The sequence below is a fragment of the Ahaetulla prasina genome, chromosome 1 (genome assembly GCF_028640845.1).
Source record: "Ahaetulla prasina isolate Xishuangbanna chromosome 1, ASM2864084v1, whole genome shotgun sequence".
In the NCBI taxonomy this organism is placed as follows: domain Eukaryota; kingdom Metazoa; phylum Chordata; class Lepidosauria; order Squamata; family Colubridae; genus Ahaetulla; species Ahaetulla prasina.
The window spans coordinates 225,441,369-225,464,989 of NC_080539.1; the positions used below are offsets into that span (position 1 = coordinate 225,441,369).

The following is a 23,621-nucleotide window of genomic DNA, read 5'->3' on the forward strand; positions in this document are numbered from 1 at the left end:
ATTCCTGCCTCTATCACCACCACCTCCTCTTCAGGATTGACTTTTAGAGTACTGCCTATGTTTTACTTTAACCACTATGATTCTGATCAGTCTCCTTCATACTGCTATGCATTTCACAGCATACAGGCTTCAAATTATGCACGGCTGGCTTCAGTTTTATTGGGCGTTTCACTTCTTTTCTGAGCTGAAAAAAGAGCACTTGCCACAATCTTTGCTGTTACCCTTTTCTCTTCTTACTCTACAGTAAAGTAATGGGAACCACCAATGATAGCTCCAGCTCTTTTACCTCGATCACATGTAATGGTGGTCAAATAGCAGTAACCACAAATGTGTGGTGGCAATTCCCTTATATAGTATTGGCTATCAGGAATTAAATAGAAGATAAATTAATAACGAATGGTAATGAAGGGAAAATAACCTGCCCTTCCACCCCAGAATTTCAGATGTATGCACAGTTAACTATGAGAAACATAAAACTTTAGCCTGCATACCACCGTTACATAAGGAGAAAGTTCTGGTTGCTGCTCTAGTAACCTATAGGTTTCTGTGGGAGACAGCAAAGGGAACTGTGTAATTTGCTAGCCCCATTATCATAGACATTGCCTCCCATTGGGAAATGCAAGAGTGCCTTCCATTAAAAACACTGTTCTCCTGGCCTTGACAAGCACCTGTTTTTTTGGAGAACCATCTATTTTAAATATTACAAAAACTCTTAGACCCTCATGCTGACTTAGTTACCTATTTGGTTTGCTCATTTTCTTGAATCTAGTTCTTCAGAAACACTGGTTACATATTCCATCAACAGCAAACCTCCTATCTTGTAACTGTCAAGTGTTCTGAACAATCATCCCTGCTGAAATCAGAGAACTTGTGCCTCAAGTCATAGTAGCTTCATTTTTCATGACCCACAATTAAGAACAATGCTAAAAAAAAAATGCAACATCAAGAAGTTAATACAGTTAACTTACTGTATTTTAAACTATTTAAAATCACAAGTAAAATAGTAAGACTGTTGATAACCTGAATGATTATTGAACTACACAATACCATTAAAAAAATGTGTTGATCTTTAGTTTAGTTAGTTTCCTTAGGTTAGTTCATGTAAATTTAGTTTAGAATGTAAATAGGCTAAGAATCAGTTCTGTTGCTAAGTCTGTCCTTAAGTCAAATGTCTGTCTCACTATGTAACCAGAGAAAACTGGGAACATGACGCTACTCAAAATGGTGGATCCTTGTCTCATTCCTTAAGCAGAGGAGCTGCTGAAACTGAACAATACTTTTAGGAACCACCAAAAACAAGCTATGCAATATATTTTAAAAACATACACTACTTTGGGACGCTTATGGAGGCATTGCGTAACTTCAGCAGTTCTTTGGTTTTGTTGGGGAAATGGCGTGCACCATTTTGAGACAGATCTCATTGCCAGTTGGGCATCCACCATTTTCATTTGGACCTTAATGTCAGTCAGTCATGTGCCATTTTGAGTACTGCAGGCAGCCTGTTTGTAACTAGGAGTTTTTCCCAAGTGAGAAATTTGTAATCTGCAACTTCCTGTATATATTGCATGTACTGTTAGATATTATACAAAAGTTATATTTCATCAGCTAGACCTTTTTCTGCATTGTACATTATAAACAGAGCAATAAATAGCAACATACACACAACCTTCTGTCAAAAAATGCAATCCCTCCAATTTAAAAAAAAATTAGGAATTTAGCACGGTCAAGTTCACTGCAGTCCTTTAGTACAAAGAGCACCATTCAAATTAACTTAAAAGAGGTCTACATCTACAAAAGTTTATTGTTATAGAATTTATGTACAATTGTTATCTTTATTCCATTACATTCTTCATTAGCTGTACCTTTCTCTGTATTTCATAGCCTCCCAACTTTTTTAAATATAACACTAAGAAGTCTAATAAATTACTCTATTTCAAGGAAAACCAACAATTCAGAGCAGATAAATGGTTAAGAAATATGAAATATAAATACACAATTCACTTTTGCATAAAATTAAAAAAATAATGCAAAGGTTAGCATGGGTAATATGAATAAAAAGTAGAAGAATAAGAATATGCAATTTTGGAAAACAAATTAAGAAAATATGGATAGCCACTTCCCAATCAGATTACCGCAAGGCACTCTACATGGGGCCATCTTGAAGACCATCTGGGAGCTGTAAAAGGTCCAAACTGTACATGTAGTTCTGAGCACCCATAGTTCATCTGTATTACACAGCTATTGTGAAAGTTGCACTGGCTTCCAGTTGTAATTCAAAGTGCTGGTTATCATCTTTAAAGTCCTGTATGGGACAGGGACAGGTTATTTGTGGGGCTGCCTCTTCCTGAGCATATCTGCCCATCCTACTAGCTTAGATAGGATGGGCCTATGCTATAGGTCCCTTCCCTGAAATATTGTCATCTAGTGGGATTTTGGAGTAGGAGGATAGCTACTGCTGGCCCTGCCCTCTACGTCTCACTGTCTGCTTGCCCTCAGCTGCAACAGGCCAAGCTCTTGGCCTCCATTCGCCCTGCCTGCTGGCCCAGCTTCTGCTGGGACACTTGTTGGCCACAGTGCCTTTTGGGGCTCTTTGCCCTCTTGGCAAGACAGGTGGAGGCCAGGGTATGCCGAGAGCTTGGCCCTGATTGAGGCTGTGGGCAAGCAGACAGTGGGAAGGAGAGGGAGGGGCCGGTGGTAGCTTCCCAAACAATTTTCGCCCAAATGGAGACAAAGCTTTGTCTGCTTGCAAAGGAGATGGTTTGAAATGAAGCTTTGAGTCATTTCTCCATCCACGGGAAAAGTTCTGCGAGCAGCTCCTCCAGCGCTACAAGCCTCACAGCCTTCTGCTGTGAGGGGTTCCACCGGCACAATGAGCCTCCACCAGTGCAGCATAGTAAGTGGGTACGGGATGCATGGGGCACCTCTATCCCCCCAGCCCTGCCCTAGCTTGATTTTTACACCTGCACCTTGCCCCACCTCATACAGCCAGATGTGGGCAGGGCTTATTTTTGGGGTGGGGTAGGCGCAGGTGTTAAAATCAGGCTAGGTCTCGTTTTCAGGGTAGGTTGTATTTTCAGGGAAACACGGTAGCAACCAGCACCTTGAATCAGATCCAATGTGCCTCTACTTTGAGCCTTCCAGAAGACAGTGAAGACCTGGTTCTTCCCCCAAACATATGTCTAGAATAGAGTTGAACTGGGAGGTTACAATATGAGATTGATAGTCATATAAATTCTTCAAATAAATAATTTGGAATTTCACATTCTGTGAAGAACTCTCTGGATCTTTCAAGTTTGGGGTTTTGCAAAGAGAATTATTTTATATAGATGGGAAAAAATGTATACTATTGATATTAAAGTATAGATTGAAAATAAATGTTTGATATACATTTTTGAATATTTTTATATTCTAAAATGAGAAGATGGTGTAATATGTTGTTTTATGATCTATGCTTAATAAGCTCAAGAATTGAATTACTTTTATTTAAACATTATACAAATTCCTTATTCCCCTCTTTTGTCTTTATTGTTCCCCCTTTGGTTTTAGTTTATTTTCCCATCAGTTGGGAAGACTTATGGAAAATCACAATAAAATTTACCCCATGCTATAATCTAAGATAAAATAGAAACAAAATATTTTACTAATGGTGCATAATTCAATTAATTATACAATTAACAAAATAAACAAATAAAATGAAAATGTTTGAAGTACTATTATACAAAATGAATATTTTATAATATGTAGTGGTCAAATAAAAAAAATCTTAAAAGCCCTGAAAAAAAAATACAAGCATTTATTTAAAACATTTTAAAAACAAAGTTTGAATTGAAACCTTAGGGTTTTTTTCCTACTAGAAACTGATTCAGAGCAAATAAATAAAAATATAATGATTTATTAAGAAACCTTTGGATCAGTATTGGAAAAGTTTTTACTGACTTTTCTATCCTCTTTATTTCTGATTTCATTTTTATTTTTCCTTTATGAAACTATCTGCACCTACTTTTATTTCTTAAGATGGCATAATTAACTTATTTCTATACATTTAATTAATTTTAAATTTTATGATTAAAATGTTTTACTTCATCTTAGTCCTTGAAATATCTATATACTGTACTTTTGTTGTACAGACTATCACTGATTATTCTTTTATTTTTTTATTCAATAAAGAATATATAAATTCATATACCTGTATATAATTTTGCATTTTGAAATCCAAGTCAGTGTCCATTTTTTTAGCAATACCGATTCTACAATTTTCTGATGATGGAACTCCTTATTACTCCAAAGATACTCCCAGGTTTCCTCTATAATTTCAGTAGGTGGCAGCACCTGGCTAGGCTCAAAAGCTAAACTGGGTTTGGCCTGGTCAGTCCTTCAGTCAAATGTCCATGAATCAATCTGAAGATTTTTCTTATTCCATTCCATTCCTTTCTTTCTTTCTTTTTTTGCATCACCTTAGAATTCCATATGCCCTGATTTGTTCTTGTAATATTTTTTACTTCACCATACTCTATTCGCTCGTAATCAAATTAAACATATCAAAAACTTCAAACTGTCACTAAGAGTATCTAAACTAGGGTAATCCTCTGAACAGGAAATGTTGCCATTATTATTGCAGTTAATTATTGCAGCCCATGTCAATAGATTATTATTGTATTACTTTTGTGTATTGACTTTGAGGTGCCTTGAAAACTCTTAAATGTAAACATTCAAATCGAAATCTAGATACAAAATTTATTTATAGATCTCTGCATTCTTCCCCTCAGCTACTTTGCATTTCCAATTAGCCTAACCATAAATGTCTTAGATGCCTCCTTTCTCCCCATTCCATAATTCTCATTATAGCATCTAACTACCAGTCCATACATAGACTAATCTCTCCTATTCTCTTCTCTTCTTAAATGGCCTTTTCCCATTCCATTTAATCCTCCCCCTTTCTCTCTATTTCTGTCATTTCTCATCCTATATCAATTTTCCATTGAATTCAGTGGCAACTGCACACATTTTAGCTTTCACTCTTCAGACTAGTTATAACAGCCTGACAAAAAGACATAAATGATACAACTCTTTAAAAAAAAGAGAAGCAAGAGCAATGTAACGCTCTCCAATCCCAACTGGATAGCCTCTCCTGACATATAAGTGAATAGGTAATTGAACTACAATCAACATCTTGGTAGATTTTTCTTTTTTTAATTTTAGAGGTACATAAAAAAATACCTTGTGATGAATGATAAAAACTGACTGAGAATCTGTTTGGATTATTAAGCTTTTAGTATTATATCTACTATGATGATATTATTCCCAAGGATTAAAAAAATAGTTTGCTATATTACAGATTACTGTAACTATTTCTCAAGCATATATTTTACCTTTCAGTACAGAGACATTCTTATTTGATTGTTCATACAATACAAATCTTATTTTCAGATCATTTTCCTCAAGCATTCTGGGGGAAATTCTATTCATATATCATATGAATAGGAATTCACAAGTATTACTTTAAATGCAATATTTAAATAAAGAGAGCAATTTCAAATTAAATATCTTCTGTACTTAGGAACTTTATTAATGATCCTACAAAATAAACAAATAAAATGAAAATGTTTGAAGTACTATTATACAAAATGAATATTTTATAATATGCAGTGGTCAAATAAAAAAAATCTTAAAAGCCCTGAAAAAAAAATACAAGCATTTATTTAAAACATTTTAAAAACAAAGTTTGAATTGAAACCTTAGGGTTTTTTCCCTACTAGAAACTGATTCAGAGCAAATAAATAAAAATATAATGATTTATTAAGAAACCTTTGGATCAGTATTGGAAAAGTTTTTACTGACTTTTCTATCCTCTTTATTTCTGATTTCATTTTTATTTTTCCTTTATGAAACTATCTGCACCTACTTTTATTTCTTAAGATGGAATAATTAACTTATTTCTATACATTTAATTAATTTTAAATTTTATGATTAAAATGTTTTACTTCATCTTACTCCTTGAAATATCTATATACTGTACTTTTGTTGTACAGACTATCACTGATTATTCTTTTATTTTTTTATTCAATAAAGAATATATAAATTCATATATCTGTATATAATTTTGCATTTTGAAATCCAAGTCAGTGTCCATTTTTTTAGCAATACCGATTCTACAATTTTCTGATGATGGAACTCCTTATTACTCCAAAGATACTCCCAGGTTTCCTCTATAATTTCAGTAGGTGGCAGCACCTGGCTAGGCTCAAAAGCTAAACTGGGTTTGGCCTGGTCAGTCCTTCAGTCAAATGTCCATGAATCAATCTGAAGATTTTTCTTATTCCATTCCATTCCTTTCTTCCTTCCTTTTTTTGCATCACCTTAGAATTCCATATGCCCTGATTTGATCTTGTAATATTTTTTACTTCACCATACTCTATTCGCTCGTAATCAAATTAAACATATCAAAAACTTCAAACTGTCACTAAGAGTATCTAAACTAGGGTAATCCTCTGAACAGGAAATGTTGCTATTATTATTGCAGTTAATTATTGCAGCCCATGTCAATAGATTATTATTGTATTACTTTTGTGTATTGACTTTGAGGTGCCTTGAAAATTCTTAAATGTAAACATTCAAATCGAAATCTAGATACAAAATTTATTTATAGATCTCTGCATTCTTCCCCTCAGCTACTTTGCATTTCCAATTAGCCTAACCATAAATGTCTTAGATGCCTCCTTTCTCCCCATTCCATAATTCTCATTATAGCATCTAACTACCAGTCCATACATAGACTAATCTCTCCTATTCTCTTCTCTTCTTAAATGGCCTTTTCCCATTCCATTTAATCCTCCCCCTTTCTCTCTATTTCTGTCATTTCTCATCCTATATCAATTTTCCATTGAATTCAGTGGCAACTGCACACATTTTAGCTTTCACTCTTCAGACTAGTTATAACAGCCTGACAAAAAGACATAAATGATACAACTCTTTAAAAAAAAGAGAAGCAAGAGCAATGTAATGCTCTCCAATCCCAACTGGATAGCCTCTCCTGACATATAAGTGAATAGGTAATTGAACTACAATCAACGTCTTGGTAGATTTTTCTTTTTTTAATTTTAGAGGTACATAAAAAAATACCTTGTGATGAATGATAAAAACTGACTGAGAATCTGTTTGGATTATTAAGCTTTTAGTATTATATCTACTATGATGATATTATTCCCAAGGATTAAAAAAATAGTTTGCTATATTACAGATTACTGTAACTATTTCTCAAGCATATATTTTACCTTTCAGTACAGAGACATTCTTATTTGATTGTTCATACAATACAAATCTTATTTTCAGATCATTTTCCTCAAGCATTCTGGGGGAAATTCTATTTCATATATCATATGAATAGGAATTCACAAATATTACTTTAAATGCAATATTTAAATAAAGAGAGCAATTTCAAATTAAATATCTTCTGTACTTAGGAACTTTATTAATGATCCTACAAAAAGAATCCAAGACTGCCTTTGAGTCACAAGGATCTAAGGAGGAAAAAAGGAAGAAGGCTCGATGCAACAACCTTAATGCCAAAATAAACTGGTTGGGGTAACTAATGTGTATATGGAGGTTTGAGATGTTACAAAATATACAGAGATTTATCTGACCTTTGCAGGTTCCATAATTGCTGTAACCTTACCAGAGGATGGTTAAAGGGAAAAAATCAAATCATCTGGGAAAGGGGAGGGCGATACATACATTTAACAGTGCAGTACAATGACTTAGTACTATGTTAAATACGCTTCTACCCTCAGCTAATTTCCCAGTTATAGAGCATATTTCATCTGATTGCACATGTTAAATTGCAATCATTCAGTTTAAGTACTCTTGTTCCTGGGGTTATATTAGAGCAGACTGCTACATATGCCACCTTGAGCTAAGAAATGACAACATATAGATGCAACATTTTTATAATTTATAAAAATATTTGGGTACTTAAAGATCTTAGTAATCACTGCAGTTGAAAAAGCTTCAAGGTTCTAAATTCTTTTTAAAAAAATATATTTTATCTCATTTTAGTAATGCTTAGTCTTTAGCAGACAGGAAGAACATACTATTTGCCAAATCTTTTCCTTCCCTTTACTAATTCTATATAACTATTATAAACATCCATTTAAATGTGCTGGCACTTGTGATCCTTTCTCAGAAGACAAACGTATCAATTATAAAACCTTACATGTGAAAGAAGAATCCAGAATATATCATTAACAAAACACAATGCTCTATTCCCATTATCCATATGTATTGAGCAAAGCAGATGTACCCTCTAAATATTTTGCAACATTTATTTTCAATAAAAAGTAGTTATCCATAAGTGCTATTTAGTATGTGACACTGCAAACCTTTTAAAGCTTGAAAATATAATCACTTCATCAAAATTACTGCAATACCTGCTGAGATGCAGAACATCCTGTCTAACTTTTCTGAGTAGATACCTTTTAATTAAATGTAATAGCCAATTCACCTATTTATAAAAACTGCCCCAAACATGTCAGAACAGCAGCCTATATGATATGCTCTAGGACTTGCTCTGGCAGCTACTGCTGTAGTTCCTTCATTACTGAAGCATTGTAATTATTTCCTTTCATCTGCCAGGCTTTTTTTAAAGACAAACAGAAAAAGTCTACTTTTAGACCATGTCCAGACACGTAGATGATTCCCCCTTACCTACAGCTAAACTATTCTGCTTCAAACTTTTCAACATGTTTTTATCTCCTCCAATGTAAGATATGGACCCAAGCACCCCCCACCCCCAATTTCAAATTAACTGGTGTTGGCAGCTCAAATAAATGAACAGCCATAATCCATAGAGTTATTAGATGCAAACCTGGGAAAAAGATATCTTGGCAATTGTTATGTCCCACTGCTCTTCAATGTGATTTCAAATGGTAATTGACACGCCCAGTAATTTAGCTGTACCAGACAGTTCTCTCTGGCCCATCATTAGGAAAACACAGCTTCTCTATTGGTTAATCTGATAGGTATTACAAGAGGTGGGGGTACTTGCAGCTTTGTATTAATAAGAAGAGGTTCTAATGCTCTGTAAGCATTCCACAAAGATACTAAAAGATTAATTTTCTGACAACGGCACTTAATATAAAAAAAGCCATAAAACATTCCTTAGCACAATGCAGATTTAATGTTTCCCCTCCATCCACTCTCTCTGAATCTCTCACAGTTTTCCCAGCACCTAAGTTTCCAAAGCTCTGCTTCGAAACATGTAAAAGAATGCTACAGCACTAACCTGGATTATGTTAGAATAAAACTAGGCATAAATACGTTTGAAAGGGAGGGGTTAAGCAAACTGCACCCTTGCTAAGGGGGATAGGCCACACAGCAATCATTTTTGCCTTCAAAACTAGTCTTCAAGTAGTAGAGCATTGTCACTAGAATCTAACCTGATCCTACGTAATGCATGTAGTACAGACAGTGCTCCCACACATTCTCTGCAGTAGTCAGGCAGAGATGCTGGCTGCTAGATAGATGGTCCGGTGACCTTTGAAAGCTTGGACAAGAGGAACCGATCTATTGCAGCTGGCTTTCAAGGCATTCCTCACATTCCTGTCCTATCTGAAAGCTCCAGGAACAAACAAGAGTCTCCCCCTCCTCTACCAATAAACCTCACAGGCACACACCTGCCTCTTAATCTATCCAAAGCATCACCAGCTTCCATACACACACACACACACACACAGATGTGTTACAGTCCTCAAATATTTAGCCAGAGCTAGGTTGTTCTTTTTGTCTTCTCCCTACAGGGCAACTGCAGAGGGACAGTAGTTGAGGTCTACTAAGAGAAGACATGCTAAAAGGTCTCCGTGGATTTGCTGCCCCAACCGGGTTGCAAGCAAATGAGAGAAAATACAAGACTGGGCAAGGTTGAGTGAGGAGAGGCTCAGCAGGTTAAGAGAGAAGGAATCAGAGGGCCAAAAAAAGGGGGGGAAACTCGCTAATAGGGACTCAAGACGACTGGAATAAGCCCCTTTAAGAAAGAAAAAGACTAAAGCAGCAGAAAATTTCTACAGTGGCAACCTGGGAGAAGACAGAGATGAAGGAAGAAGCAGAGCTTGTAAAAGCATTTAAGTGACATGCAAATAGCCAGGGAAAAACTGAAAGGGTTTTTATGTAGTAACATGGGAGGTTTAAGAAATGGAAAAAAAACCAACTGAGAGTAAACTAACAAAATGCAACATTTATAAGCTAAAGAGTGACCATTTTCACAGAAATCATAAGCTGTTCATTTGAATTCAAGGACAAAGCTAAAAGGGGGAGCAATGCATTTAAGATACTGTTCACTGGGTGAAGGGCATTAGGTAAACCTCGCTTAAAGAGAAGGGACAGGAAGCTTTAGAAGAGATAAATAATACTATATAAACAATACTATATAAAAATGTAGAGTTTTTAAGGAGGCAGCTTTGGATGATTCTGAGGAACAGCATTAAAGCGCAAAGGTAAAAAAATGGCTAAGTAAAATGGCTAAGTAAAAGCTAGGAGAAAGGTACAATATTTTATTTAACACAGGCATATGCAAGGGCAAAGGAGACAAGGAATAAAGATTGGGAAATCTGCAATAAAGGAAGTTGATTTAAAAAAAAGGGGGGGGGAGCGTATTTAGGTGGAGCCCCTTTACAGAAAGAGGGAGAAGAAGACAAATATTTAGAGCGTAAAGCAGATTTATCATTTTAACACAGAAGGAAAAAGATACCGAGCACTACTGTTATGAAGGAAGATTAAAAAAAAAAAAAAGGGGGGGGGAGACCCCAAAACTAAAAAGGCAACCGCAAGAGAAGGGACTGAAACAGATAAGTAATGCGCAGGCGAGCAAGGGAAGGTAGTGACTAAAGGGGGGGGGGAAGAAGTAACGTGCTTCATTAGAAGGAGGCACGATTATTGGGAGTTGGACAAGTTTCTTTTAAAAGTGGGGGGCGACAGAGACCCGAGAGAGGCAGAGCAAGACGGGAAGGAAAAGTTAGCAGGAGGCGAGAGGAGGAAGCAGCTAATCCATCCAAGCAGGAGGAAGTGGAGGGGCAGGTAAAAGCAAGGAAAAAGAGCGGCGGGGACCGGACGGTGGGAGGCAGAATCAAAAAAAAAGAACCGAAAAAAAAAAAAAAGCACATTCCCACCTCCTCAGCGGGATCTCCGGCAGGCCGTTCCCTCCAAGCCCCCCGCTGCTCTTCGCCCACCGCAGCCTCTCCGGTGCGGAGCTATCGGCTCTCTCTCCAGACTCGGGGAAAGAGAGAGAAGCCGGGAAGGGTCACTCACCGCCTTGATTGAGCCAGGAGCCCCTCCCCCGCCGGCGCTGGGTCTTCGTGGGCGCGGAGGGGCCGCGGCCGCCCCGCCGGGAAGGGCCCTACCCCGGGGTGTCCATGGTAGGCAGACTAACGTGCCACAGCCGAGCAGCACAAATTCTTCTTCTTCTTCCTCCTCCTCCTCCTCCTCCCTCACAGGCTCTCCTCCCGCTTCTTCCCGCCCCTCGCAACCCCCCCCCCCCGCCTCCCGCTTCCCCTCGTCAGACGTCAACAAGGCGCCCTGCCCTATGCCTCGCTCAGATTGGCGGAGCGGGCCGCAGCTCGGATCCCCATTGGACGCGTCCTCCTGTTAAACTGGCCAATGGCTGCCGCAGCTGCGGTTACTAAGGTTACCGATGCTGCGAAGAGACCGGCCGAGGGGTAGGGGAGCTGCAGTTCCTTCAGGCGAGGCGGGGTATTTGCGTTTTTTCTTGGGGGCGGGGGCAGGTCGGTGTGTGTTGTTTTGTACGTGTGTGCGAGGGACACCGGGAAGGGCTAATGTGTGGATGGAGATGGAGATGGAATGGGAGGTACAGGCAAAATGGCTATATGGTATAGGAAGGGGGAGGATCCTATAGGAGAGAGAAACTTGATTTTAGCGCATCTGTGCCCTAAGTAAACCCCACTAGTTTTAATGAGATTTGCTCTTTAGCAAATAACGCCAGTGGAATTGCAGTGTTTTCTTTCTCTCTCTCTCTCTTGTTTGCTCATACATATAACATTCTAGCTTCCAGAAATGTTTTTTTAAGCCTAAGACACATTCCTTCCTAATTGTTATAGGGGTGGTGGCGAAAATGGCTTTATCATGGGGCACTAAACTTAGTTTTCGGGGTTTCCCTTAATTGCTAAAAATTTTTACCACTGCTTTTCAACAGAAATGTATAATGAATGTTTACCACAACAACTTCATCACTTTTTATTCTTAGTTGGCAGTATCCTAATAAGACAGTTTTGCCATCTTACAGCTGAACCTTTTAATATATATTGAAATTAATTTAATTATTGTTGCTGTGAATAGATGTCATTTTGAATACACGTTTACATGCAGGGTAAATGTATATGGATGCAATAAATCATTCATTCTTATTTTCTTTTAATTTCTGGGTACTGATTCTTAAAAAACATATTCCTGAGGCATTCTGTTGCAAATGAATCAACTCTCAAGTGCAGATTTTGAACATATTGAATCTTTTAGTTCTAACTATATTGCAATTATTGCGAAAAGCTAATTATTAAGTGGGCAGCTGTATGTAACAGTTATACTGTATGTGTGGAGGATAATTGCATATGTGGTTACTTAACAGGTCATCTAAGATATTGGAACAGTATTTCACAGGGTGCTTGCTAATAAGAGATCTTCAGCTTAGAATATTAGTATGTGATAGGACAATTATGAAGCAAGATTTTAAATGTTTCTGAATATGTGAATTTGCAACTGTTTTACATACATTATAGTTATATCCATTCTCAAATCAGTAAACTTTCACAAGATTTAAAACAACAACAGACCATTAAAACAACAGGAGGCTGCTTGTGTAAAAATGAGTAAGAATGAGGAAACCCTGTGATTATAGCAAAAAGTAGACTTGGCATTTCTACCTTTCCCTTGCACATAGTAATTTTTTATTTTACTTATACGCCACTGCAATATGATTCTTGTCAGCTTCCATGCACTAAAAATGTAAAAACATCCATAGTGTGATCAAAAGATAAAAGCCCCAAAATAAAATCAATAATGAATGTGAAAACAAGGAAATAAAAGGTTGCATGGTTCTTAAATGAAAATACGAAATGCCCTTTCAAATAAATCTATTTTTGAAATCTTCCTGAAGATCAACAAGAAGAATGCTAGCAAGAAGATGACAAGCAACAGGGAGAAAGCAGATCTACTTAACTCATTTTTTGCATCTGTCTTTACACAAAAAGAAAAAACAATCCAACCTATCAAAAACAGCCCCACAAAAAGATCACATCAAATACCTGTACAATTAGCACAGGGGCCCCCCAAGGCTGTGTGCTCTCCCCACTTCTCTTCTCTCTGTATACCAATGACTGCATCTCCAATGATCCATCTGTTAAGCTACTGAAGTTCGCAGATGACACAACAGTGATTGGTCTCATTCGAGACAATGACGAATCCGCATATAGACGAGAGGTCGAACGACTAGCCTTGTGGTGCAACCAAAACAATCTGGAACTGAACACACTCAAAACCGTAGAAATGGTGGTAGACTTTAGGAAAAACCCTTCCATACTTCCACCTCTCACAATACTTGACAACACAGTATCAACAGTAGAAACCTTCAAATTTCTGGGTTCTATCATATCGCAAGATCTCAAATGGACAGCTAATATCAAAAACATCATTAAAAAAGGACAACAAAGAATGTTCTTTCTGCGCCAACTCAGTAAGCTCAAACTGCCCAAGGAGCTGCTGATCCAATTCTACAGAGGAATTATTGAGTCTGTCATTTGCACCTCTATAACTGTCTGGTTCGGTTCTGCAACCCAACAAGAAAAACACAGACTTCAGAGGATAATTAGAACTGCAGAAAAAATAATTGCTACCAACTTGCCTTCCATTGAGGACCTGTATACTGCACGAATCAAGAAGAGGGCCGTGAAAATATTTGCAGATCCCTCGCATCCTGGACATAAACTGTTTCAACTCCTACCCTCAAAACGACGCTATAGAGCACTGCACACCAGAACAACTAGACACAAGAACAGTTTTTTCCCGAAGGCCATCACTCTGCTAAACAAATAATTCCCTCAACACTGTCAGACTATTTACTGAATCTGCACTACTATTAATCGTTTCATAGTTCCCATCACCAATCTCTTTCCACTTATGACTGTATGACTATAACTTGTTGCTGGCAATCCTTATGATTTATATTGATATATTGATCATCAATTGTGTTGTAAATGTTGTACCTTGATGAACGTATCTTTTCTTTTATGTACACTGAGAGCATATGCACCAAGACAAATTCCTTGTGTGTCCAATCACACTTGGCCAATAAAAAATTCTAAAAAACAGATTAGAAACACAAGTTAAAATAGGGAAGAAAATGGTAAGTGAACACCTGTCTACCCTAGACGAGTTCAAATCACCAGGACCGGATGGATTACACCCCAAGGTTCTGAAGGAACTGGCAGACGAGATCTCAGAACCACTGAACTATATCTTTCAAAGATCCTGGAGCACAGGGGAGCTGCCAGAGGACTGGAAAAGAGCTGATGTAGTTCCCATCTTCAAAAAAAGGGGAAAAAAACAGATCCAGGAAACTACAGACCTATCAGCCTGACCTCAATACCGGGGAAGATTCTGGAAAAGATAATCAAGCAACGAATCACCGAACACCTAGAAGCAAACAAAGTAATAACCAAAAGCCAACATGGGTTTGTCAAAAACAGATCATGCCAGACTAATCTTATTGCATTCTTTGACAAAATGACAAAATTAGTAGACCAGAGGAATGCTGTCGATATAATTTACTTGGACTTCAGTAAAGCATTTGATAAAGTAGACCATAACCTACTACTAGATAAAGTAGAAAAATGTGGGTTAGACAGCACCACCACCAGATGGATTCGTAACTGGCTGACCAACCGCACTCAACGTGTAGTCCTCAATGGAACTACATCCACATGGAGTACCCCAAGGCTCTGTTTTAGGCCCAGTACTCTTCAACATTTTCATCAATGACTTGGACGAGGGGATAGATGGGGAACTCATCAAATTTGCAGGAATAGCCAACACTCCAGAAGATAGGCTCAAATTACAGAAAGATCTTGACAGACTTGAACATTGGGCGCTATCTAACAAAATGAAATTCAACAGTGAAAAAAGTAAGGTTCTGCATTTAGGCAAAAAAAAACAAAATGCACAGGTACCATATATGTGGTACCTTGCTCAATAGTAGTACCTGTGAGAGGGATCTTGGAGTCCTAGTGGATAACCATTTAGATATGAGCCAGCAGTGTGCAGCAGCTGTTAAAAAGCCAACACAGTTCTGGGCTGCATAAACAGAGGATAGAATCAAGATCACGTGAAGTGTTAGTGCCACTTTATAATGCCTTGGTAAGGCCACACTTGGAATATTGCATCCAGTTTTGGTCACGATGTAAAAGATGTTGAGACTCTAGAAAGAGTGCAGAGAAGAGCAACAAAGATGATTAGGGACTGGAGGCTAAAACATATGAAGAAGTTGCAGGAACTGGGTATGTCTAGTTTAATGAAAAGAAGGACTAGGGAGACATGATAGCAGTGTTCCAATATCTCGGTCTGCCACAAAGAAGAGGAGTTGGGCTGTTCTCCAAAGCACCTGAGGGTAGAACAAGAAGCAATGGGTGGAAACTGATCAAAGAAAGAAGCAACTTAGAACTAAGGAGAAATTTCCTGACAGTTAGAACAATTAATAAGTGGAACGACTTGCCTGCAGAAGTTGTGAATGCTCCAACACTGGAAATTTTAAGAAAATGTTGGATAACCATCTGACTGAGATGGTGTAGGGTGGGTTGGACTAGAAGGCCTCCAAGGTCCCTTCCAACTCTGTTGTTATATTATATTATTATAATGCTGACCTGACCTCTATTGGGAATTCTGTGTTGCCACAGAAAAGTAAAATCCTCTAACTTCAGCCATTCTCACCTTTTGGAAGTACAAGATCAGAAGTGGGTCAGATTGATTCCAGCTACAATAGGCAGTCCTGCAGCTACCCAATGCCAAGCTATGAAAACCTCTATAAATCAATACAAGCACCTTAAATTGTACCTAGAAAGTAATTGGCAAACAATGCAGGGCCTGCAGAATCAATGTTATATATTTCCAGCTGTGAGAGCCACTGAGTATATAGCTGCTGCATTCTGGACAAGTTGCATTTACTGAGTAGCTACTCAGAAATATGCTACAGACTAGGACTTTGCAAAGCAGCCATGAAGATCTTGGAGAAGATATTCAAATGACCTGATCTGATTATACCTACAAAACCCTGTGATACTCTATGGCAGTGAAAGTTAGACTTTAAAGAAGAAAGATAGGAAGAGTATTGATGCCTTTGAACTTTGATGTTGGAGAAGATTCGAGAATATGGTCAGTCAAGAAAACAAACTAAGGAATCCTTGAACAAATGAATCCAGACTTGTCTCTTGAGGCACAAATGAGTAGGCTCAAATTATCCTACTTTCAACACATTTTGCAGATTCAGCTGTCTGGAAAAGTTTCCAGTGGTAGAAAAGGTGGAGGGAAAGAGAAGAAGAGGATGATCAAAAGCAAGGTGGATAGACTCAGTTACATTGGTGATATCTGCATGGCTGGGACACTTGAAAGAACAGGTTAAGAATAAACCATGGGAGAAAATCTAGCTATGCGGTCACGAGGAATCAAAACTACTTGATGGCACACAGTCTTTTTAAGGATCAGCCCCTATGTAAAGTGTGGTGTAGTATTCCAGTGTAGTAGCAATGAGGGCATATGTTATTGGAGCCTAGTTCCTCCTATACGGTGATGTTATAATTCACACAGCAGCAAAGGCCTTCTAGCCATGGCTGCTACCTGCTATTCAGGCAGGAGTCATGAGTCCAGAAAAATCCCCAAATGCTCTTTTGTCCATGTGGAGATGATGCTAGTGTCATCGGAAAAATTCAATGTACAAACAACAATTCTGTCTAACCTGGGTTCCACTTTGGTCTGTTTTTACCCATCCTGGCTCTTGCAGCCTCCAGACATCAGGTCAGGACATCAACAGTATTTTCCTCCACAACCTGCAATGGTGGTATAAAGTTGGATATCATCAGTGGTCTGATATCACTCTCCAAAATCTCCCAGCATTTTTTGCTATAAATTTTTTTAAAAAATCCTGCCTTTATTATTTAAAAAATAATAATAACTATAACTGCGAACATACTTGATACTTTTTCCTCTTCCTGTTTTCCCCACAACAATAACCCTGTGAGATGAAGGGGGCTGAAAACAAGTGACTGGCCCAAAGTCACCCAGCCAGCTTCTGTGCTTAATAGAACTCAATTTTCCTGGTTTCTAGCCTAGTGCTCTAACCACTAGACCAAACTAGCTCTCTGCTCATTCTGTTCTGTTTTGTGTAGCTGCTAAAAAACAAGAGAAAGAGAACCAAGCCCTGCAGCACCCCACATTGCCAAAGCCAGGATTGAAATAGACTGAAACAATGGAAGGTGTAAAGCAATGATTCCAATCTCCAACCCCTCAATTTGGTGCCTTAAGATACCTTAATTCAGGGTATTGAAAGCTGCTTAAAAGGTCTAATTTATGGGCTGTCTCACAGATCCTGGAAAAAGGACTATGGGGCATAGGAATAGAGGTGGTTGGTGCAGTGACAGAGAAGGCACCACCTCCGCGTCACTCCAGCCCCTAGTTTTTAGTCTGTTCTTAACTTTTGTAATTTTAAATTGTTTTTATATTGATACTTTAATTGTATTGTAAATCACCCAGAATTGCTTTCGATAACAAGATGGGTAGCATATAAATTTAGTAAAGATTTTTGAGTCCAGGAGAAGGGGAAAACATAAAAAAGAGACTTAATTACTGTATTTAAGAATAAGTTAAGGTGAAGAATTCCTTTGCAGGTTTTTAAGATTGTTTACATTACATTAGGAAAGTTTACATTATATTAGGAATCAAGACCTTTGCAGAAGTCCAAGCAGTTCTTGTTTCTTGAGTTTGCCTGCCTTGAAGAGCTTAACAAACAGAAGCACGAAGGAAGCCCTTTCCTCAACTGAGTCCTGGTGTCAATCATCCAAGAGAACCATCAATGCAGTCTCTGTCCTGTATCCAGATATGAGCTCTATTTGAGAAGGGCACAAATCACGTGCTTATTCTAAGTTCTTGACATTGGTTTACACTGCTTTCTGAATAACCATATCTAAGTAAGTGAGGTTAGTGATTGGACGATAGTTATCTAAAATCCCCAAGATGACCATTTCAGAAGATAATATACCATTGCATGTCTTCATAATCACCAAGATATTATGCAATCGCAACTGCAGCATGGAAGGACTCTAGACACCTGGACAGTTGCATGTCCTGGAGTCATGTGATCATATGATCACCATTTGTAACCTTCCCAGCCAGCTTCCAACAAGCAAAGACAATAGAGGAAGCCAGATTCTCTTAATGATCACATGATTAAGTTAATGACTGCCGTGATTTACTTAACAAGTTTTGCAAAAATAATAAAAAGTCGCAAAATAGGGTTAAAACTCACCTAAAAATTGTATTTCTTACCAAAGGAAATTTTGAGCTCAATTGTGGTCATAAGTTGAGGACTACCTATACTTATGATATGCTGGCTGGGAAGTGGCTCACCAGGCTAATGCAGCCTGTTATTAACACACAGCTGTCTGCAATTACAATTATTGCAGGCTCGAGTCCCACCAGGCCCAAGGGTGACCCGCCTCCTACATCAGGAGGTGCGGATGACCTTTGCAGGGACGAGCCGAGGAGTTTAGTGGTTATCTATACGATAAAATCGCTGAGGGACGGTCTGGACCGAATTTGGGATGATCCAAGCGAGGGAGAGGAGGCACGTCTTGTTGAGCACATTTGGGATGAGTTTGACCCTGTGGCTCCCGAGGACGTGGACAGGTTGTTGGGGAGGCTTCACGGCACGACATGTTTACTGGACCCTTCCTGGCTGGTACTGGCCACTCAGGCGGTGACACGAGGCTGGCTCCAGAGGATTATCAACGCTTTTGTTGGATGGGTTTTCCTGCCGCCTTGAAAGAGGCGGTGGTGAGACCCTCCTTAAGAAGCCCTTGACCCAGCTATTTTGGCTAATTATCGTCCAGTTCCAACCTTCGCTTTGTTGCGGTTGTAGAGAGTGCCGCGCGACAGCTGCCCCAACACCTGGATGAAGATGTCTATCTAGACCTGCTCCAGTCCGCTTCCGACCCGGATACAGCACGGAGACAGCTTTGGTCGCATTGGTGGATGATCTCTGAGGCCAGGGACAGGGATATTCCTCTGCCCTGGTCCTATTAGACCTCTCAGCGGCTCGATACCATCGATCATGGTATCCTGCTGCGCCGGGTTGGGGGATTGGGAGTGGAGGCACCGATATCGGTGGTTCTCCTCCTATCTCTCCGACCGGTCGCAGACGGTGTTGACAGGGGGGCAGAGGTCGACCGCGAGGGGCCTCACTTGTGGGGTCCCTCAGGGTCGATTCTCTCGCCCTGCTGTTCAACATCTACATGAAGCCGCTGGGTGAGATCATCAGTGGTTTCGGGTGAGATACCAGCAGTACGCTGACGACACCAGCTTGTACTTTTCCACCCCGGACCACCCCAATGAAGTTGTTGAAGTGCTGTCCCGGTGTTTGGAGGCTGTACGGGTCTGGATGGGGAGAAACAGGCTCAAGCTTAATCCCTCCAAGACGGAGTGGCTGTGGATGCCGGCACTCGATTCAGTCAGCTGCAGCCGCGCTGGCTGTTGGAGGCGAGTTACTGGCCCCAAAGGATAGGGTGCGCAACTTGGGTGTCCTTCTGGATGATCGGCTGTCGCTTGAAGACCATTTGACGGCCGCTCCAGGAGGGCCTTCCACCAGGTTCGCCTGGTTCGCAGTTGCGCCTTCCTTGATCGGGATGCCTTATGCACAGTCACCGCGCGCCGCTACCTCTCGCTTGGATTACTGTAATGCTCTCTACATGGGGCTCCCCTGAAGTGCACTCGGAGGCTTCAGTTAGTCCAGAATGCAGCTGCTGGTGATAGAGGGAGCTACGTAGCTCCCATGTAACACCGCCTCCCGCGCAGACTGCACTGGCTGCCTGTGGCCTTCCGGTGCACTTTAAGGTGTTGGTTATGACCTTTAAAGCGCCCATGGCTTAGGACCTGGGTACTTACGGGACCGCCTGCTGTTACCATACGCCCCACCGACCCGTCGCTCCACACAGAGGGACTTCTCAGGGTGCCGTCCGCCAAACAATGTCGGCTGGCGGCCCCAGGAAGGGCCTTCTGTGGGGCTCACACTCTGGAACGAGCTTCCCCGGTTTACGCCAAATACCTGACCTTCGGACATTTCGTCGCGAACTCAAGACTCACCTTTTTATCCGCGCGGGGCTGGCTTAAATTGGGATTTTAATCTTAAATTTATTAATTTTAAACGGGGTTTTAGTAGGGTAAATTTTAATCATTGGGCTAATTTAAATAAGTTTTTTAAATCGTATTTTAAATCTGTATATTGTATTGCCGGTTTTTTATTATGCCTGTACAGTCCTTCGGGAGAAGGGCGGTATAAAAATCAAATAAAATAAATAAATAAAATAAATAAAAAAGATCACATCAAATACCTGTACAATTAGCACAGGGGCCCCCCAAGGCTGTGTGCTCTCCCCACTTCTCTCTGTATACCAATGACTGCATCTCCAATGATCCATCTGTTAAGCTACTTAAGTTCGCAGATGACACAACAGTGATTGGTCTCATTCGAGACAATGACGAATCCGGATATAGACGAGAGGTCGAACGATTAGCCTTGTGGTGCAGCCAAAACAATCTGGAACTGAACACACTCAAAACCGTAGAAATGGTGGTAGAGTTTAGGAAAAACCCTTCCATACTTCCACCTCTCACAATACTTGACAACACAGTATCAACAGTAGAAACCTTCAAATTTCTGGGTTCTATCATATCGCAAGATCTCAAATGGACAGCTAACATCAAAAACATCATTAAAAAAGGACAACAAAGAATGTTCTTTCTGCGCCAACTCAGTAAGCTCAAACTGCCCAAGGAGCTGCTGATCCAATTCTACAGAGGAATTATTGAGTCTGTCATTTGCACCTCTATAACTGTCTGGTTCGGTTCTGCAACCCAACAAGAAAAACACAGACTTCAGAGGATAATTAGAACTGCAGAAAAAATAATTGCTACCAACTTGCCTTCCATTGAGGACCTGTATACTGCATGAATCAAGAAGAGGGCCGTGAAAATATTTGCAGATCCTCGCATCCTGGACATAAACTGTTTCAACTCCTACCCTCAAACGACGCTATAGAGCACTGCACACCAGAACAACTAGACACAAGAACAGTTTTTCCCAAGGCCATCACTCTGCTAAACAAATAATTCCCTCAACACTGTCAGACTATTTACTGAATCTGCACTACTATTAATCGTTTCATAGTTCCCATCACCAATCTCTTTCCACTTATGACTGTATGACTATAACTTGTTGCTGGCAATCCTTATGATTTACATTGATATATTGATCATCAATTGTGTTGTAAATGTTGTACCTTGATGAACGTATCTTTTCTTTTATGTACACTGAGAGCATATGCACCAAGACAAATTCCTTGTGTGTCCAATCACACTTGGCCAATAAAAAATTCTAAAAAACAGATTAGAAACACAAGTTAAAATAGGGAAGAAAATGGTAAGTGAACACCTGTCTACCCTAGACGAGTTCAAATCACCAGGACCGGATGGATTACACCCCAAGGTTCTGAAGGAACTGGCAGACGAGATCTCAGAACCACTGAACTATATCTTTCAAAGATCCTGGAGCACAGGGGAGCTGCCAGAGGACTGGAAAAGAGCTGATGTAGTTCCCATCTTCAAAAAAGGAAAAAAAACAGATCCAGGAAACTACAGACCTATCAGCCTGACCTCAATACCGGGGAAGATTCTGGAAAAGATAATCAAGCAACGAATCACCGAACACCTAGAAGCAAACAAAGTAATAACCAAAAGCCAACATGGGTTTGTCAAAAACAGATCATGCCAGACTAATCTTATTGCATTCTTTGATAAAGTGACAAAATTAGTAGACCAGAGGAATGCTGTCAATATAATTTACTTGGACTTCAGTAAAGCATTTGATAAAGTAGACCATAACCTACTACTAGATAAAGTAGAAAAATGTGGGTTAGACAGCACCACCACCAGATGGATTCGTAACTGGCTGACCAACCGCACTCAACGTGTAGTCCTCAATGGAACTACATCCACATGGAGGGAAGTATGCAGTGGAGTACCCCAAGGCTCTGTTTTAGGCCCAGTACTCTTCAACATCTTCATCAATGACTTGGACGAGGGGATAGATGGTGAACTCATCAAATTTGCAGATGACACCAAGCTGGCAGGAATAGCCAACACTCCAGAAGATAGGCTCAAGTTACAGAAAGATCTTGACAGACTTGAACATTGGGCGCTATCTAATAAAATGAAATTCAACAGTGAAAAAAGTAAGGTTCTACATTTAGGCCAAAAAAACAAAATGCACAGGTACCATATATGTGGTACCTTGCTCAATAGTAGTACCTGTGAGAGGGATCTTGGAGTCCTAGTGGATAACCATTTAGATATGAGCCAGCAGTGTGCAGCAGCTGCTAAAAAAGCCAACACAATTCTGGACTGCATAAACAGGGATAGAATCAAGATCACGTGAAGTGATAGTGCCACTTTATAATGCCTTGGTAAGGCTACACTTGGAATACTGCATTCAGTTTTGGTCACCGTGATGTAAAAAAGATGCTGAGACTCTAGAAAGAGTGCAGAGAAGAGCAACAAAGATGATTAGGGGACTGGAGGCTAAAACGTGAAGAATGATTGCAGGAACTTGGTATGTCTAGTTTAATGAAAAGAAGGACTAGGGGAGACATGATAGCAGTGTTCCAATATCTCGGTCTGCCACAAAGAAGAGGGAGTTGGGCTGTTCTCCAAAGCACCTGAGGGTAGAACAAGAAGCAATGGGTGGAAACTGATCAAGGAAAGAAGCAACTTAGAACTAAGGAGAAATTTCCTGACAGAACAATTAATAAGTGGAACGACTTGCCTGCAGAAGTTGTGAATGCTCCAACACTGGAAATTTTTAAGAAAATGTTGGACAACCATCTGTCTGAGATGGTGTAGGGTTTCCTGCCTGGGCAGGGGGTTGGACTAGAAGGCCTCCAAGGTCCCTTCCAACTCTGTTGTTATATTATATTATTATAATGCTGACCTGACCTCTATTGGGAATTCTGTGTTGCCACAGAAAAGCAAAATCCTTTAACTTCAGCCATTCTCACCTTTTGGAAGTACAAGATCAGAAGTGGGTCAGATTGATTCCAGCTACAATAGGCAGTCCTGCAGCTACCCAATGCCAAGCTATGAAAACCTCTATAAATCAATACAAGCACCTTAAATTGTACCTAGAAATTAATTGGCAAACAATGCAGGGCCTGCAGAATCAATGTTATATATTTCCAGCTGTGAGAGCCACTGAGTATATAACTGCTGCATTCTGGACAAGTTGCATTTACTGAGTAGCTACTCAGAAATAT

At 39.7% G+C, this 23,621-nt stretch overlaps 2 protein-coding genes across 5 annotated transcripts in view; one reads left to right on the forward strand and one right to left on the reverse strand.

Moving 5' to 3' along the window:
* The window catches only part of PKP4 (plakophilin 4), a 150,602-nt gene extending 139,125 nt beyond the window's left edge, over positions 1–11,477 (reverse strand). Inside the window, exon 1 of one of the 3 annotated variants that reach the window (XM_058192235.1) lies at positions 11,296–11,477. The gene's annotated coding sequence lies outside the window, so the exon portion shown is untranslated. Of the gene's footprint in view, positions 1–11,156 lie in introns of all 3 variants that reach the window. The other 2 variants (XM_058192245.1, XM_058192282.1) reach the window with 2 other exon arrangements.
* Positions 10,991–23,621, forward strand: part of CCDC148 (coiled-coil domain containing 148) — a 189,833-nt gene continuing 177,202 nt past the window's right edge. The window contains exon 1 of one of the 2 annotated variants that reach the window (XM_058192293.1): positions 10,991–11,064. The gene's annotated coding sequence lies outside the window, so the exon portion shown is untranslated. Of the gene's footprint in view, positions 11,065–11,677; positions 11,703–23,621 lie in introns of those variants that run through there. The other variant, XM_058192303.1, reaches the window with a different exon arrangement.